The sequence below is a fragment of the Triticum urartu genome, chromosome 6 (assembly GCF_003073215.2).
Source record: "Triticum urartu cultivar G1812 chromosome 6, Tu2.1, whole genome shotgun sequence".
Lineage (NCBI taxonomy): Eukaryota > Viridiplantae > Streptophyta > Magnoliopsida > Poales > Poaceae > Triticum > Triticum urartu.
Genome location: NC_053027.1, coordinates 135,853,796 through 135,868,044, shown reverse-complemented (window position 1 = coordinate 135,868,044; position 14,249 = coordinate 135,853,796).

Here is a 14,249-nt window from a genome sequence, read left to right as displayed (position 1 = left end):
CCAAACCATCCAAGAAAAAGGATGATGAGGATTTTGAGCGCTTTGCTAAAATGATTAGACCTATATTTTTGCGTATGCGATTAACTGATATGCTTAAAATGAATTCTTATGCTAAGTATATGAAATATATTGTTACAAATAAGAGAAAGATACCGGAAGTTGAAATTTCGACCATGCTTGCTAATTATACTTTTAAGGGTGGAATACCAAAGAAACTTGGAGATCTCGGTGTACCAACTATACCATGCTCCATTAAAAGAAACTATGTTAAAACTGCTTTATGTGATCTTGGAGCCAGTGTTAGTGTTATGCCTCTCTCTTTATATCGTAGACTTGATTTGAATAAGTTGACACCTACTGAAATATGTTTGCAAATGGCTGATAAATCAACTGCTATACCTGTTGGTATTTGTGAGGATGTGCCTGTTGTAGTTGCAAACGTTACTATTTTAGCGGACTTTATTATTCTTGATATTCCCGAGGACGATAGTATGTCTATTATTCTTGGAAGACCCTTCTTGAATACTGCAGGGGCTGTTATTGATTGCACTAAAGGCAATGTCACTTTTAATGTTAATGGTAATGAGCATACAGTACACTTTCCGAGGAGACAACCTCAAGTTCATAGTATCAACTCTATTGGAAAAATTCCATCGATTATACTGTCAAGAAGAAATATGATATTCTTATTATTGGGGATGTGCATATCCCCGCTGAGGTAACATAGTGTTATTCGAAATTTCTCTGGTTCCATGTTATTCGAAATGAGTTCGTTAACAAGACTTGATCAACCTTGTTAGTGGATTCCTTTTGATGAGCATGAGATGGATGAAACTAGAAGGCACAACCTTCTGTACCCTCCTTTTACTTTCTGTTGTTTATATAAAATAAAATAAAAATAGTATTTTTATGTCTGTTATCTGATTATCCGTGCAATACAAAAATACCCCGAAAATAAAAGTTCTCCAAATGCCCTGAAATTTAAATATGATTTTTTCTAGAATATTTGAGAATATTTGGCACTGAGAACACAGCAGGGGGGTCATCCACCTGGCCACGAGGGTGGAGGGCGCGCCCCCCTGCCTCGTGGGCCCACGGTGGCCCTCCTCCACTTATCCTTTCACCCACACACTCCTTCTTCCTCCCCCAAACACGAATATCCAGCTCAAATCCGATTCCAAGCTCATTTTGCTGCCATTTTCGATATCCTTGCTCAAAGCACCTCTCACAAAACTGCTTGGGGAGATTGTTCCTTGGTATGTGACTCCTCCATTGGTCCAATTAGTTTTTTTTCTAGTGCTTTATTCATTGCAAATTTATGCTGCCTAGGTGACCATGTTCTTGAGCTTGCATGTCAAATTTATATGGTCAAAAGTAGTTTTGATGCATGATATAGGCTCTAGGCACTTGTAGGAGTAGTTGCTATCAATATTATTGAGTTTGGTTTACTTTTATTTTGAAGTTACTAAAAATTTCAGAATTTTTCAGAAAATGATGAAGAGACTTTTGAGGGGCTCATCGAGCCGAAGCTCGAAGGAAAAGGCACAGAAGCCTAAGTATAATCTGCCTCGCACCGTGGAGGTTCGGTCGTGTGAATGGCCTTCCGATGATTTCTTGAGAGTAGCCGGGATTTATGAAGATTTTTATGAATTGGCTAAGAATGCAGGCCTCACCGCTTTCCTCCACGACCAACGCGATCAGTATCTCTTACTCACAATTATCTTTGTGCAAAACGTTCATTTCCATTCTAGGAGCTCACCACCTACGGTGGAGTTTCATTTATATGATGAGCATAAGGAGATGTCACTTTATGATTTTTGTCAGGTTTGTTTAGTCCCTTTCGAGGGCAAGACAGAGGAACCACATCGCGAGGATGTGGATGGGTTTATTGATACTATCACTGTAGGAGAAACAAGGAAGGTTTCCGATGCACGAATCACTAGCATACATTTTCCTGTTTTACGCTATTTTTGCATTATTTGCTAGTCGTTGTTTAATTGGTCGAGGAAACTGTGGAAACCTTAGTGCCCCTAATATTATTATTTTGCTCCACGGTTTATTCGGTGATAACTCTGTTAGTATGGGTGGCATTATTGCTAAACGGTTAAGTCTGAACCGTACAAAGGGGCCCATCTTTGGAGGCATCTATGTTTCACGCCTAGCTGCACATTTTAAGATACCTATTAGGCATTATGAGAAGGAAGAAAAATTGTTGCCTCATGTTTATTTAGATTATAAAAGTATGGTGGCACATGATTTTATTGTTAAGAATAGGGAAGGAGAGCTTAAATACAAATTGTTCTTTGATAAACATCATCCTGAGACTATTACCCTGCCTGCTCCTTCTTTGTTTGATTTATCTGTAGGCCAGTACCTTGTTCCGTTAGAGGCTATTCACGCCTACCGGAACCCTGCACCAGCCATGGATCCAGAGCCGGAACCACAAGTTGATCCTTCACGACAGTCTAATTACCGGTGCGATCCGGAGATGATTGCCAACCAGTGGCAATCGGAGTCTTCTTCTTATTCGCAGTATGACCCCAACTTCTATTATGGATATCCGCCAGGCCAGCCGTGGCCATAGACCAACTTAGGCCAAAAGCCAAAGCTTGGGGGAGTACGTATTTCTCACCAGCATCACATTTATGTTCACACACTCATTGCTAGATGTCGGTGCTCATGCTTTTCCATTGTATCATCCATGCTAGTTTATTTTCCTTTTATGCTTTCTTCTTGTGTGTTTGATAAACTTCAAGAAAAACCAAAAAAATTAGTTGTAGCCTTTAATTAGTTTGCTTCCAATGCTTGTAGTAGTAATTAAAAAGAAAACCCAAAAAGATTTCCTATTCTTCTTTTACTTGTTGGGAGCTCTCCCGTGTAAATAGTTTTATTTCTTTTCTTTTCTTTGGAGGTCGATAGGAGAAGACCATAATTAAATTGTTGAAGTGGCTCTTGTATGCATTATTGTTGATCTGACAAAAGAGCCCATATTGCCTTGTCTTCTCCTGTTTATTGAATGCTTGCAGATTCCAGCTTAGTCCAATGCACGTGCACTATTATTATTATTCACATCGTTTGGTCGTGCAAGTGAAAGGCAATTATGACGATATATGATGGACTGACTGAGATGAGAAAAGCCGGTATGAACTCGACCTCTTTTGTTTTTGTAAATATGATTAGTTCATCGTTCCTGATTCAGCCTATTATGAATAAACATGTTTGCAATGACAACTAGAGATCATAGTTTCTTGTGCCATGCTTGATTAGCTATGAGTTATAATGGTTTACCTTTCGTGCCAACATGCTATTAAAATGGTTGTGATGTGGTATGATAGGGTGGTATCCTCCTCTGAATGATTTAAGTGACTTGACTTGGCGCATGTTCATGCATGTAGTTAAAACAAAATCAACATAGCCTTCACGATATTTATGTTCATGGTGGATTATATCCTACTCATGCTTGCATTCGGTGTTGATTAATTTAATGCATGTTCATGACTGTTGTCGCTCTCTAGCTGGTCGCTTCCCAGTCTTTTGCTAGCCTTCACATGTACTAAGCGGGAATACTGCTTGTGCATCCAACTCCATAAACCCAAAAGTTATTCCATATAAGTCCACCATACCTACCTATATACGGTATCTACCTGCCATTCCAAGTAAATTTGTATGTGCCAAACTCTAAACCTTCAAATAAATGTCCTGTTTCGTATGCTCGAATAGCTCATGTATCAACTAGGGCTGTCCGTATCTTCCATGTTAGGCGGGTTATTCTCAAGAGGAGTGGACTCCGCTCCTCACTCACGAGAAAATGGCTGGTCACCGGGATGCCCAGTCCCATGCTTTATGCAGATCAAATCAAAATAATTGCAAACAAAACTCCCCTTGGGACTCTTGTTAGTTGGAGGCACTCGTTGTTTCGAGCAAGCCATGGATTGATGCTTATTGGTGGAGGGGGAGTATAAAATTTACCATTTTGTTTGGGAACCTCCTATAATGTGTGTAGCATGGAAGATATTGCCATCTCCTGGTTGTTATGTTGACAACGAAAGTATACCGCTCAAAATATTATTCATCTCTATTTCAAAACCGAGCTCTGGGACCTCTACAAATCTCTGCTTCCCTCCGCGAAGGGCCTATCTATTTACTTTCATGTTGAGTCATCATCCTCTTATTAAAAAGCACCAGTTGGAGAGCACCTCTATCATTTGCATTCATTACTGTTAGTTTACATTGAGTATGACTTGACTGGATCTCTTTTACCATGAATTACAATGTCTAGTCAGTCCTTGATCTTTAAAGGTGCTCTGCATTTATGTTTTGCAGTCTCAGAAAGGGCTAGCGAGATACCATCTTGTTATATCATATTATGATTGTTTTGAGAAAGTGTTGTCATCCGAGATTTATTATTATTACTCGCTAGTTGATTATGCCATTGATATGAGTAAACTTGAGACCTAAGCATTATTGCGAATGTGGTTAGTTATAATCTTTGCTGAAAACTTGAATGTTGGCTTTACATATTTACAACAACAAGAGCAAACAGAGTTGGTAAAAGTTTTTCTTTATCACTTTCAGTTTGTCAACTGAATTGCCTGAGGACAAGCAAAGGTTTAAGCTTGGGGGAGTTGATACATCTCCGTTGTATCTACTTTTCCAAACACTTTTGCCCTTGTTTTGGACTCTAACTTGCATGATTTGAATGGAACTAACCCGGACTGATGCTGTTTTCAGCAGAATTACCATGGCGTTATTTATGTGCAGAAACAAAAGTTCTCGGAATGACCTGAAAATTCACGGAGCAACTTTTTGGACAATATAAAAAATACCTGCAAAAGATGAAGGCCAGGGGGGCCACCACCTGTCCACGAGGGTGGGGGCGCGCCTGCCCCCCTAGGGCGCGCCCCCTACCTCATGGGCCCCCTGGAGCTCCTCCGACTCCAACTCCAACCCTATATATTGTGTTTCGGGGAGAAAAAAATCACAGAGAAGAATTCATTGCGTTTTACGATACGGAGCCGCCACCATGCCCTAAAACCTCTCGGGAGGCCTGATCTGGAGTCCGTTCGGGGCTTTGGAGAGGGGAATCCGTCGCCATCGTCATCATCAACCATCCTCCATCACCAATTTCATGATGCTCACCGCCATGTGTGAGTAATTCCATCATAGGCTTGCTGGACGGTGATGGGTAGGATGGGATCTATCATGTAATCGAGTTAGTTTTGTTAGGGTTTGATCCCTAGTATCCACTATGTTCTGATATTGACGTTGCTATGACTTTGCTATGGTTAATGCTTGTCACTAGGGCCCGAGTGCCATGATTTTCAGATCTGAACCTATTATGTTTTCATCAATATATGAGAGTTGTTGATCCTGTCTTGCAAGTCTATAGTCACCTATTATGTGTTATGATCCGTTAACCCCGAAGTGACAATAATCGGGATACTTACCTGTGATGATCGTAGTTTGAGGAGTTCATGTATTCACTATGTGTTAATGCTTTGTTCCGGTACTCTATTAAAAGGAGGCCTTAATATCCCTTAGTTTCCATAAGGACCCCGCTGCCACGGGAGGGTAGGACAAAAGATGTCATGCAAGTTCTTTTCCATAAGCACGTATGACTATATTCGGAATACATGCCTACATTACATTGATGAACTGGAGCTAGTTCTGTGTCACCCTAGGTTATGACTGTTACATGATGAACCGCATCCGACATAATTCTCCATCACTGATCCATTGCCTACGAGCTTTCCATATATTGTTCTTCGCTTATTTACTTTTCCATTGCTATTGCTATGATCACTACAAAATACCAAAAACATTACTTTTGCTATCATTACCTTTTATTATCATTGCGACTACTATCATATTACTTTGCTACTAAACACTTTGCTGCAGACACTAAGTTTCCAGGTGTGGTTGAATTGACAACTTAGCTGCTAATACTTGAGAATATTCTTTGGCTCCCCTTGTGTCGAATCAATAAATTTGGGTTGAATACTCTACCCTCGAAAACTGTTGCGATCCCCTATACTTGTGGGTTATCATGCTGCTACATCTGCAAGGATCCGGGCCACCCACTCTGCTTTACCCGGATAGGCCGGTGATCGACGAGCTGATGATGTACGGCCACGGGATCAAGGGGTTGGGGTTCTTCCATATCGAGATCGCCGACATCGCTCCGCCCACCTCCTCCCTCCAGGCGATTGTCTCGGTGGTGGATAGGGTGGCCTCCCCCGAGATGATTGAGGCTGAGCTTAACCACCTGTACCATCGTCAGCGGGACTGGCAGGTCACCCCGAACTCCGAGAACGAGTTCTCCATGGTCTTCCCCGACGCTCTCAGCCACGGCTACGCCATTCACAGTGGGCAGATCACCCTCGCCCTCAACAAGCTCGTCATCGACATCACCGAACCAATCCTCGACCCGAAGGCGGTGGCGGTCCTTGACGCGGCTTGGATCCTTATTGCCGGTCTTCAGGACATCACATGGTCTGAGCGCGTCATTCGCCAGATGTCCTGGATTCTTGGCAAGTGTCGGTGTCAAAACTAGCGGATCTCGGGTAGTGGGTCCCGAACTGTGCGTCTAGGCCGGATGGTAACAGGAGGCAGGGAACATGATGTTTTACCCAGGTTCGGGCCCTCTTGATGGAGGTAAAACCCTACGTCCTGCTTGATTAATATTTATGATTTGGGTAGTACAAGAGTAGATCTACCACGAGATCAAGGAGGCTAAACCCTAGAAGCTAGCCTATGGTATGATTGTTGTATATGGAGTTGATTGCCTACGGACTACAACCCTCCGGTTTATATAGACACCAGATAGGGTTAGAGTTACATAGAGTCGGTTACAATGGTAGGAGATCTTGAATATCCGCATCGCCAAGCTTGCCTTCCACGCCAAGGAAAGTCCCATCCGGACACGGGACGAAGTCTTCAATCTTGTATCTTCATAGTCCAGGAGTCCGGCTGAAGGTATAGTCCGGCTACCCGAACACCCCCTAATCCAGGACTCCCTCAGTAGCCCCTGAACCAGGCTTCAATGACGACGAGTCCGGCGCGCAAATTGTCTTCGGCATTGCAAGGTGGGTTCCTCCTCCAAGTCCTTCATAGAAGATTGTAAACACTAAGAGTAGTGTCCGGCTCTGCAAAATAAGCTTCCACATATTGCCATAGAGAGAGTAATATTAACACAAATCAAATCTGCTGACGTATTCCGCAGTGCGTCATCACACTACAGCCAAGTCCTTCACTCGAATCATTTTCACTTTTCCACCTCAGCGTGTTTTGCGAGGCGGTTTCCTTGGCACGTCTTGTCAAAGCAGAGATCGTGTGCCCCCCTTTTACGGGATTCTCATCAATACGGACGTGGGTAACCCAATCGTGCCCGTTAGCATGTTTTCTCGATTAAAGGCGAGTCCCAAATGGTTACGGGGAGGGCTCCTGGTATTCAACCTCTTATAAAGAGACCAGGGCCTTACTCCTTTTCTCCAATCCCAAAACAAGTTCGCCCGTCACCTAGAGTTCCAACACCCTAGGCTCCAGATTCCGGGCGCCTCAGACCTTCGACAATGTCCGGTTCCGACCTTCAAAGCCGATGGATGCCCTCCTCCGTCACGGAGGAGGACGTGCTAAAGTTGAGAGAGGCTAAGTTCTTGACCACCGAAATTTCGCACAGGTTGCCTGCTCAAAGGCAGCCTATCCCCAGTCCCCAGCCCGATGAGAGCGTAGTGTTCTTGTCTCACTTCCTTCGGGGGTTAGGCTTCTCGATGGACCCGTTTGTGAGGGGACTGCTGTTTTATTACGGGCTGGAATTCCACGACTTAGCTCCGGAGTCCATCCTCCATATCTCCTCGTTTATCGTTGTATGCGAAGCGTTCCTCCGTGTTACCCCTCACTTCGGATTATGGCTCAAGACTTTCAAAGTTGAGCCGAAGATGATCAAGGGACGGCACGCAGAGTGTGGAGGCGCTGTTATAAGCAAAAATGCTGATGCTCCATGGCCCGAGGGCTCTTTTCAAGAGGAGCTAGGCTTGTGGCAACGAGAGTGGTTTTATATCACCGCTTCCCGGAGCACCAAGTGGGTGGCGCTTCCTGCCTTTCGCTCGGGTCCCCCACCACGGCTAGCGTCATGGGTTAACAGAGGGTTAGATTGGGGTTTTCCCAAAGACGTGCCCCTGTTATAGGGCCGAATTAAGGATCTCTTGGAAGGAGACCTCAGCTTGGTCAAGGTGACGCAGGTCATGCTGATTCGTCGAATATTGCCCGGCAAACGTCGCCCCCTTCGCCTGTGGGAGTTTAATCCAGAGGGACCGCGAGCTCTTCAGAACTTTATGGGCGCAACGCCCGCGGAGATGTATAGACTATTCTTCGGATCACAAGAGATGTGTCCGGATTTAACCAAGGACGCAGGCCTAAGCTGCAATCACCCGGATACTCAAGTAAGCAACCTTGTGCCCGGACCTTCTATCCATATAATTGTCATAAACTTGCCCCTAAAAGAGCCATCCGTTTAAACAGGAGTGGATAGCGAAGGCAAAGCTGATCAGGTGTCCGGCTCCCCTTCCTGAAACCAGGCCAGATCCCGTGCTGGTCAGGATGCTGGAGATAATGCCTTTGGAGGGGGAGGACAAGGAAGCTATGGCCTCCTCGAAGGAGGCTGCTCCGAAGGGAGGAACCGACAATTCCTCTCCTAAGGGGAAGAAGAGAGCCGCCTCTGACGACCCGGAAACCATGGCCTCGAAATGGGGGAGAAAATCCTCGTCAGAGGGTCCGACGCCGGGGAGTTCCTCGGCCGGACTACGCCCTCAAGGGGATCAGCCCTCCAGCGAGCCGTAAGTGGAGAAAAGATTTTCCTTTTGAGGGATGAGGGAAGTCCTTGATTTATATCTGAGAAGATTAACCAAACCTTTATCTTGTAGCCCGGACCTCAGCCCTTCTCAGCAGAGCTCGTCTTCGAGGGATCTCCTTCCGGAGATGATGGAGAGCGGGACGCCTCCCCCTGCCATGCCGCCTAGCGAGGCGGGCGACCCTGAGGTGTCGTCGCGGAGGGTTTCTCCAAATCCGGCAGGGGCGGAAGGTGGCTATGCGGCCCCCCGAGGTTCTCCGTGTCCAGCCTTCGAAAGAGGTCATGGGACGAGCCTGGCACCGTCTGGTGCTCGGCCGGAGGGGCTAAAGATTCTGCTGGGGTGAGCTTCTATCTCAGAGGAGCAGCGCGCATTGATGGGCACGGTGATTGAAAGGATTTCATCCGTAGAGAGCGGATTGTATGAGGCCGTCAAAAGTTTACTGATGGGTTTCGAGGTACATTAGATAATGTATACTTTTGTCAGTTGCGCATGAGTAAGATGCGCCCTGTGTAGATAGTAGCCCCTGAGACTCTGCGCGTCGTCAAGAAGTGACGGCACGCGGAGGATCATAATCCCAGGTCTAAGATGTCGCCTTTGAATGTAGGCGGCAGGGTGTCCGGAATCGAGCCGAACTGACGATTTTGCCGAACTAAAGCGGCAACTGGACGTGGCAGATGCCGACATCACGCTTGTCAATAAGCGGCTTGATGAGGCTCAAGGTATGTAATTCCTCGGGCGGCATCAGGTAAGAACAGTTTTATGCCTGTGTCTTACGATGTGTGTGCTTGACGTAGATGGTGCAGCCGCCGTGGAGAGTCTTAGGGCAGAACTTGCCCGAGCTAAAGAACAAGCCAGCGAAAGTGATGCGGCCACCAGGAAAGCCCTTGAAGAGCTGAGAGCCGAACAGGCTGCTCATTGCCGAAGCAAGGAAGAGATGGCCGAAAAGTTAAAAAGCGCTACAGACCGTTGCAGACTTCTTGAAAAAGAAGACCAGGCGAAACAGACGGACTTAGAGAAGGCCGTTGCCAATGCTAGGGACGCGCGCTCTGCGATGAGAGATGCAAAGGAGGAGCTGCGTCAGGCCGAACAGATTGCGGCTGGAAAGCCCTTTATGCTGTGAAGGAAATTTTGTGATTCGAAGTTTGCTCCGTTGGACCAGATGTGGAGTGTGGAGGATACCTATCTGGACTTGGCAGCGAGTGCTGCTGATGCGACCGAACACTTTCGAGATCAGAAAGATCGCGAAGTGGAAAAGCTTTTCTGGTCGCAGTTTCACAATCCAGAGCGTCCACTGGCAGTGGATGATCGTTTGGCTCAATGGGCCGAACTGAATAGGTTGTCTGGACTCGCCATGAAGTACGTCATGGGTCACCTGTGGTCGGGGAGATCGGAGCCGAAGAGTTATTTCAGCTTGGTGCAGCAATTCCTTGACGCGGTGCTGCGTATAAATGCAATGAAGAGGTCAGCATGCATAGAGGGTGCTAGGATGGCTCTTGCCCGTGTTAAGACATACTGGGCAGAGATGGAGACCACCGTTGTTGCGTCCCGAGATTCGGACAAAAGCCGAGTACCCTCCGAGCACTATTTTCAGGAAGTTCTTGAAGGCGCTCGTGTAATAGAGACGCAGTGCCCGAAAGATGCTATGTTATGATAGCATATGTAATTATAAAGTAATATTTTGATAAACTGTAGTGGCCTTTTTTATACTTGTGCCTCCAAGTATTGGGAACACCTCCTGTGCGGCCGTTTTAAGATATATATATATATATATATATATAATCTGAAAGATGGCAGTCGTTGGCTTCAGCCCCCACGCACATAGTGCGGGGGTGCTCGCAGAAGACGCATTTTCACACTTAACCCAACATCTTGGTCCTACAAAGGAGGTGATAGCGCAGCGGGCCAGGCAACCGGACTATAATGCTTTAACACTTTCACTTAGCCATAGGAGTTTGACAGTGAGACTATTTAGGTAGCCCTTTGGTGGCAACTGCGCTCGTTCGAGTTCGGGGCGCGTATGTGCCTGACCGGGAAGCGGCCCTTCGTTAAAGCGGAGGAATCCGTTAGATTCCGATAGGTCATCGAGTGGCTGACCAGTCTCATGCTACATCATGACAGTCAGTGTTCGGCTTTCTCTACTGAGGTGCTCGCCCGGCCGAACCGGGGCACAATCGCAGTAGTTCTCCTGGTGCTACCTTAGCCAATAGAGCGGAACGTAAGGTAGCCGAACTCAGGAGCCGGGCAACCCAACATTTGACCAAAGACATGATTCGGAGCTGATGCATATAATGCCAAAACTCGCGACGCCGAACACTCCCTAAGGTGTTCGGTCTTTATGAGTGCGGGCGAAACAACACTCTTTATTAAAAAAGCCCCTAGTGTCCAGGCACATGCAAAAATTCTGACATGGCCACATGCCAGACGCCAGCCTCCTCCTTGGTTATATCAGAAAGAAAAAACCAAGGGATGTGTAGCAACAAGAGACAGTAAAAAAGGTTTACGCAGGGTCTTAATCTAAAAAGAATCCTTTAGGACGGGTCCCTACTGCACGTCTGCGCCTGTCTCTCCGTTGTGCCGTATCCTGGACGGGCGCCGCATGACGTTCATCTATAAAAGAGAGGAACTAAGTTGAAAACGGGTCGTGCTGAAAAATTTTAAAATAAGCAAAGTATAAAGTAAGATATATAAGATTGAGCTTTATTGTCTCTTGTTGTATATGCGTGGAGCCCCTAGTGCGGGGGTATATGGCTTCTAGGCCTGCATCAATGATGATTTTGCACCGAACTCGTCTATCTGCGTTCGTGGTCTTGAATGACCTATTTCGAAGTTTTTTGGACGGTGAGGCCATTTTGTTGTGGGGCTGTCAAAGCGGCCGCACAGTCCTCCGCTTGGGGAGGCGCACTTTAGTGCTTCCCCTTCAAAGAGATGATGCCTCGTGGACCGGGCATCTTAAACGTAAGAGATGCATAATGCGGTATTGCGTTAAAGCGAGCGAAAGCTTCACGTCCCAGTAGTGCTTGATAGCGACTTGAGAACGGGACGATATGGAAGGTCAGCTTTTCGCGGCGGAGGTTATCGGCAGAGCCGAATATGACTTCGAGCCGGAGAAAACCCATACAATGGGTGTCTGGACCAGGTATTACCCCTTGAAAGGAGGTTTTGCTGCGGCAGATTCTTGCTGGGTTTATCCCCATGTGCTGGATTGTATCCTGATATATCAGGTTTAGTCCACTGCCGCCATCCATAAGGACATTTGAAAACTGGAGTCCGCCAATTATTGGATCGAGTATCATGGCAGTCCAGCCTACATTCTTGATATTCCTAGAATAATCTAGCTGATCGAAGATGATCGGTTTTGACAACCAGTGGCAGGACCCTTTGGGGGTGGGCCGTGTGGTGCATACCTTTACGGGCGCCGCATGTTTTGTTATGTGAAGTGAGTTCACTGTTTTTACTTCTTGTGGGAAGTTCTTTGGTTTCCTGGTGCTTTGCTTTTGGGGTTCGTCCTCGTCTTCGCTTGGTGTGTCGAGCCCCTTGTGTTCGGCATTGAGTCTGCCGGATTGTTTGAAAACCCAACAGTCTCTGTGGGTATGGTTAGCAGGCTTCCCGGGAGTACTGTGTATCTGACATATCCTGTCCAGGATTTTATTTAGGTTGGATGGATCATCCCTGTTATCCTGGGGGGGGGCGATTTTTCCTGATTTTGTCGTGAGCCTTTGAATCTGGCATTGACTGTCGTGCTCTTCGGACTTTTGTCCTTAGTCCAGCGACGGTCTTTGTTGCGTCGCGGTTTTTCGTTTCCATCCCTAGTTTCGGATGTACTTGGGTCGCTGGGGCTGCACCTTGCCAACCAGCTATCCTCCCCTGCACAAAAGCGGGTCATGAGGCTTGTTAGTGCGGCCATTGTTCTTGGCTTTTCTTGGCCGAGGTGTCTGGCGAGCCATTCATCTCGGACGTTATGCCTGAAAGCTGCTAAGGCTTCAGCGTCCGGACAATCGACTATCTGATTCTTTTTAGTGAGGAATCTATTCCAGAACTGCCGAGCTGATTCTCCGGGTTGTTGAGTTATGTGACTAAGATCATCTGCATCCGGAGGGCGGACATAGGTCCCTTGAAAGTTTGCTCGGAAAGCATCCTCGAGCTCTTCCCAGCTTCCAATTGTGTTTTCGGGAAGGCTTTTAAGCCAATGCCGGGCTGGCCCTTCAAGCTTAAGGGGTAGATATTTTATGGCGTGGAGATCATCTCCTCTAGCCATGTGTATGTGGAGGATATAATCCTCGATCCAAACTCCAGGGTCTGTTGTTCCATCATATGCCTCTATGTTTACGGGTTTGAATCCCTCTGGGAATTCATAGTCCAGGACCTCATCGGTGAAACATAGGGGGTGTGCGGCGCCCCTATATTTGGGTGTGCCGGATTCTGATGATGGCTTCATAGCGTTGCTTACGAGAGCTTGCTTTCTTGGCCCATAAATGGACCTGACTGGGCCATGATGCGGATCCTTAAGTGGGTCGCATGCCGATTTAGGTGCGGCGCCGCTTGCCTCTTTATGGGGTCTTCTATCCGACTGTGTGGCTTTTTCATTTTTTGAATGCGAGGGCTCTAGGGCCTCTTCGTCGAATTCAGGCAGTAGCTTTCTTTTCGGATAGCTTTTAGTGCGGCGACTGTCGCCGTACTTATCTGTGGTATTGATTACTTTGCTCCATCTAATCCGGAGTGCATCTTCCGCTGTTTTTAGCTTCCGCTTCTGCGTTTTTAGGCTGCGTGTAGTTGCAACGAGCCTCTTGTGGAGATTCTTCTGCTCCATAGGTTTGTTCGGCGTGAGGTCGTCCGGAATGCCGTTTTCGCCGGAGGAGGGATGTTCGGTTTCTCTATCCGTGTTGCCCTGTTCGGACGGTTGCTCTAAGGCCTGCTCGTCGTCTACCGGCTCGTCCTGCTCTATGGCTGGGTTTTTGTCGAGGCGGGGCTTGGGTCGGTGTTTACGCTGACGCTGTGATTGCTTTTCGGGGGGTCGATCTCCCGTCCCATCCCCTTTTTCCTCGTTGTCGCTTCCTTTAGGGGTATCCACCATGTACACATCGTGAGATGAGGTGGCTGTCCAATGCCCTATGGGCGTTGGTTCGTCAGTATCTCCTGCATCGTCATCCATGTTGTCGATGTCTCCGGAGTCGAAGTTGAGCACGTCGTTTAAATTGTCGACAGCGGCTACCAAGTGGGTGGTGGGTGGGCTTTGAATTTCTTCATCGTCCGTATCCCATCCTCGCTGACCATAGTTCGGCCAGGGCTCTCCTGATAAGGAGAGAGACTTGAGAGAGTTCAAGATATCGCCACAAGGCGAGTGCTGAAAGATGTCTGCGGCGGTGAACTCTATTATCGGCGCCCAATCGGATTCGATCGGCA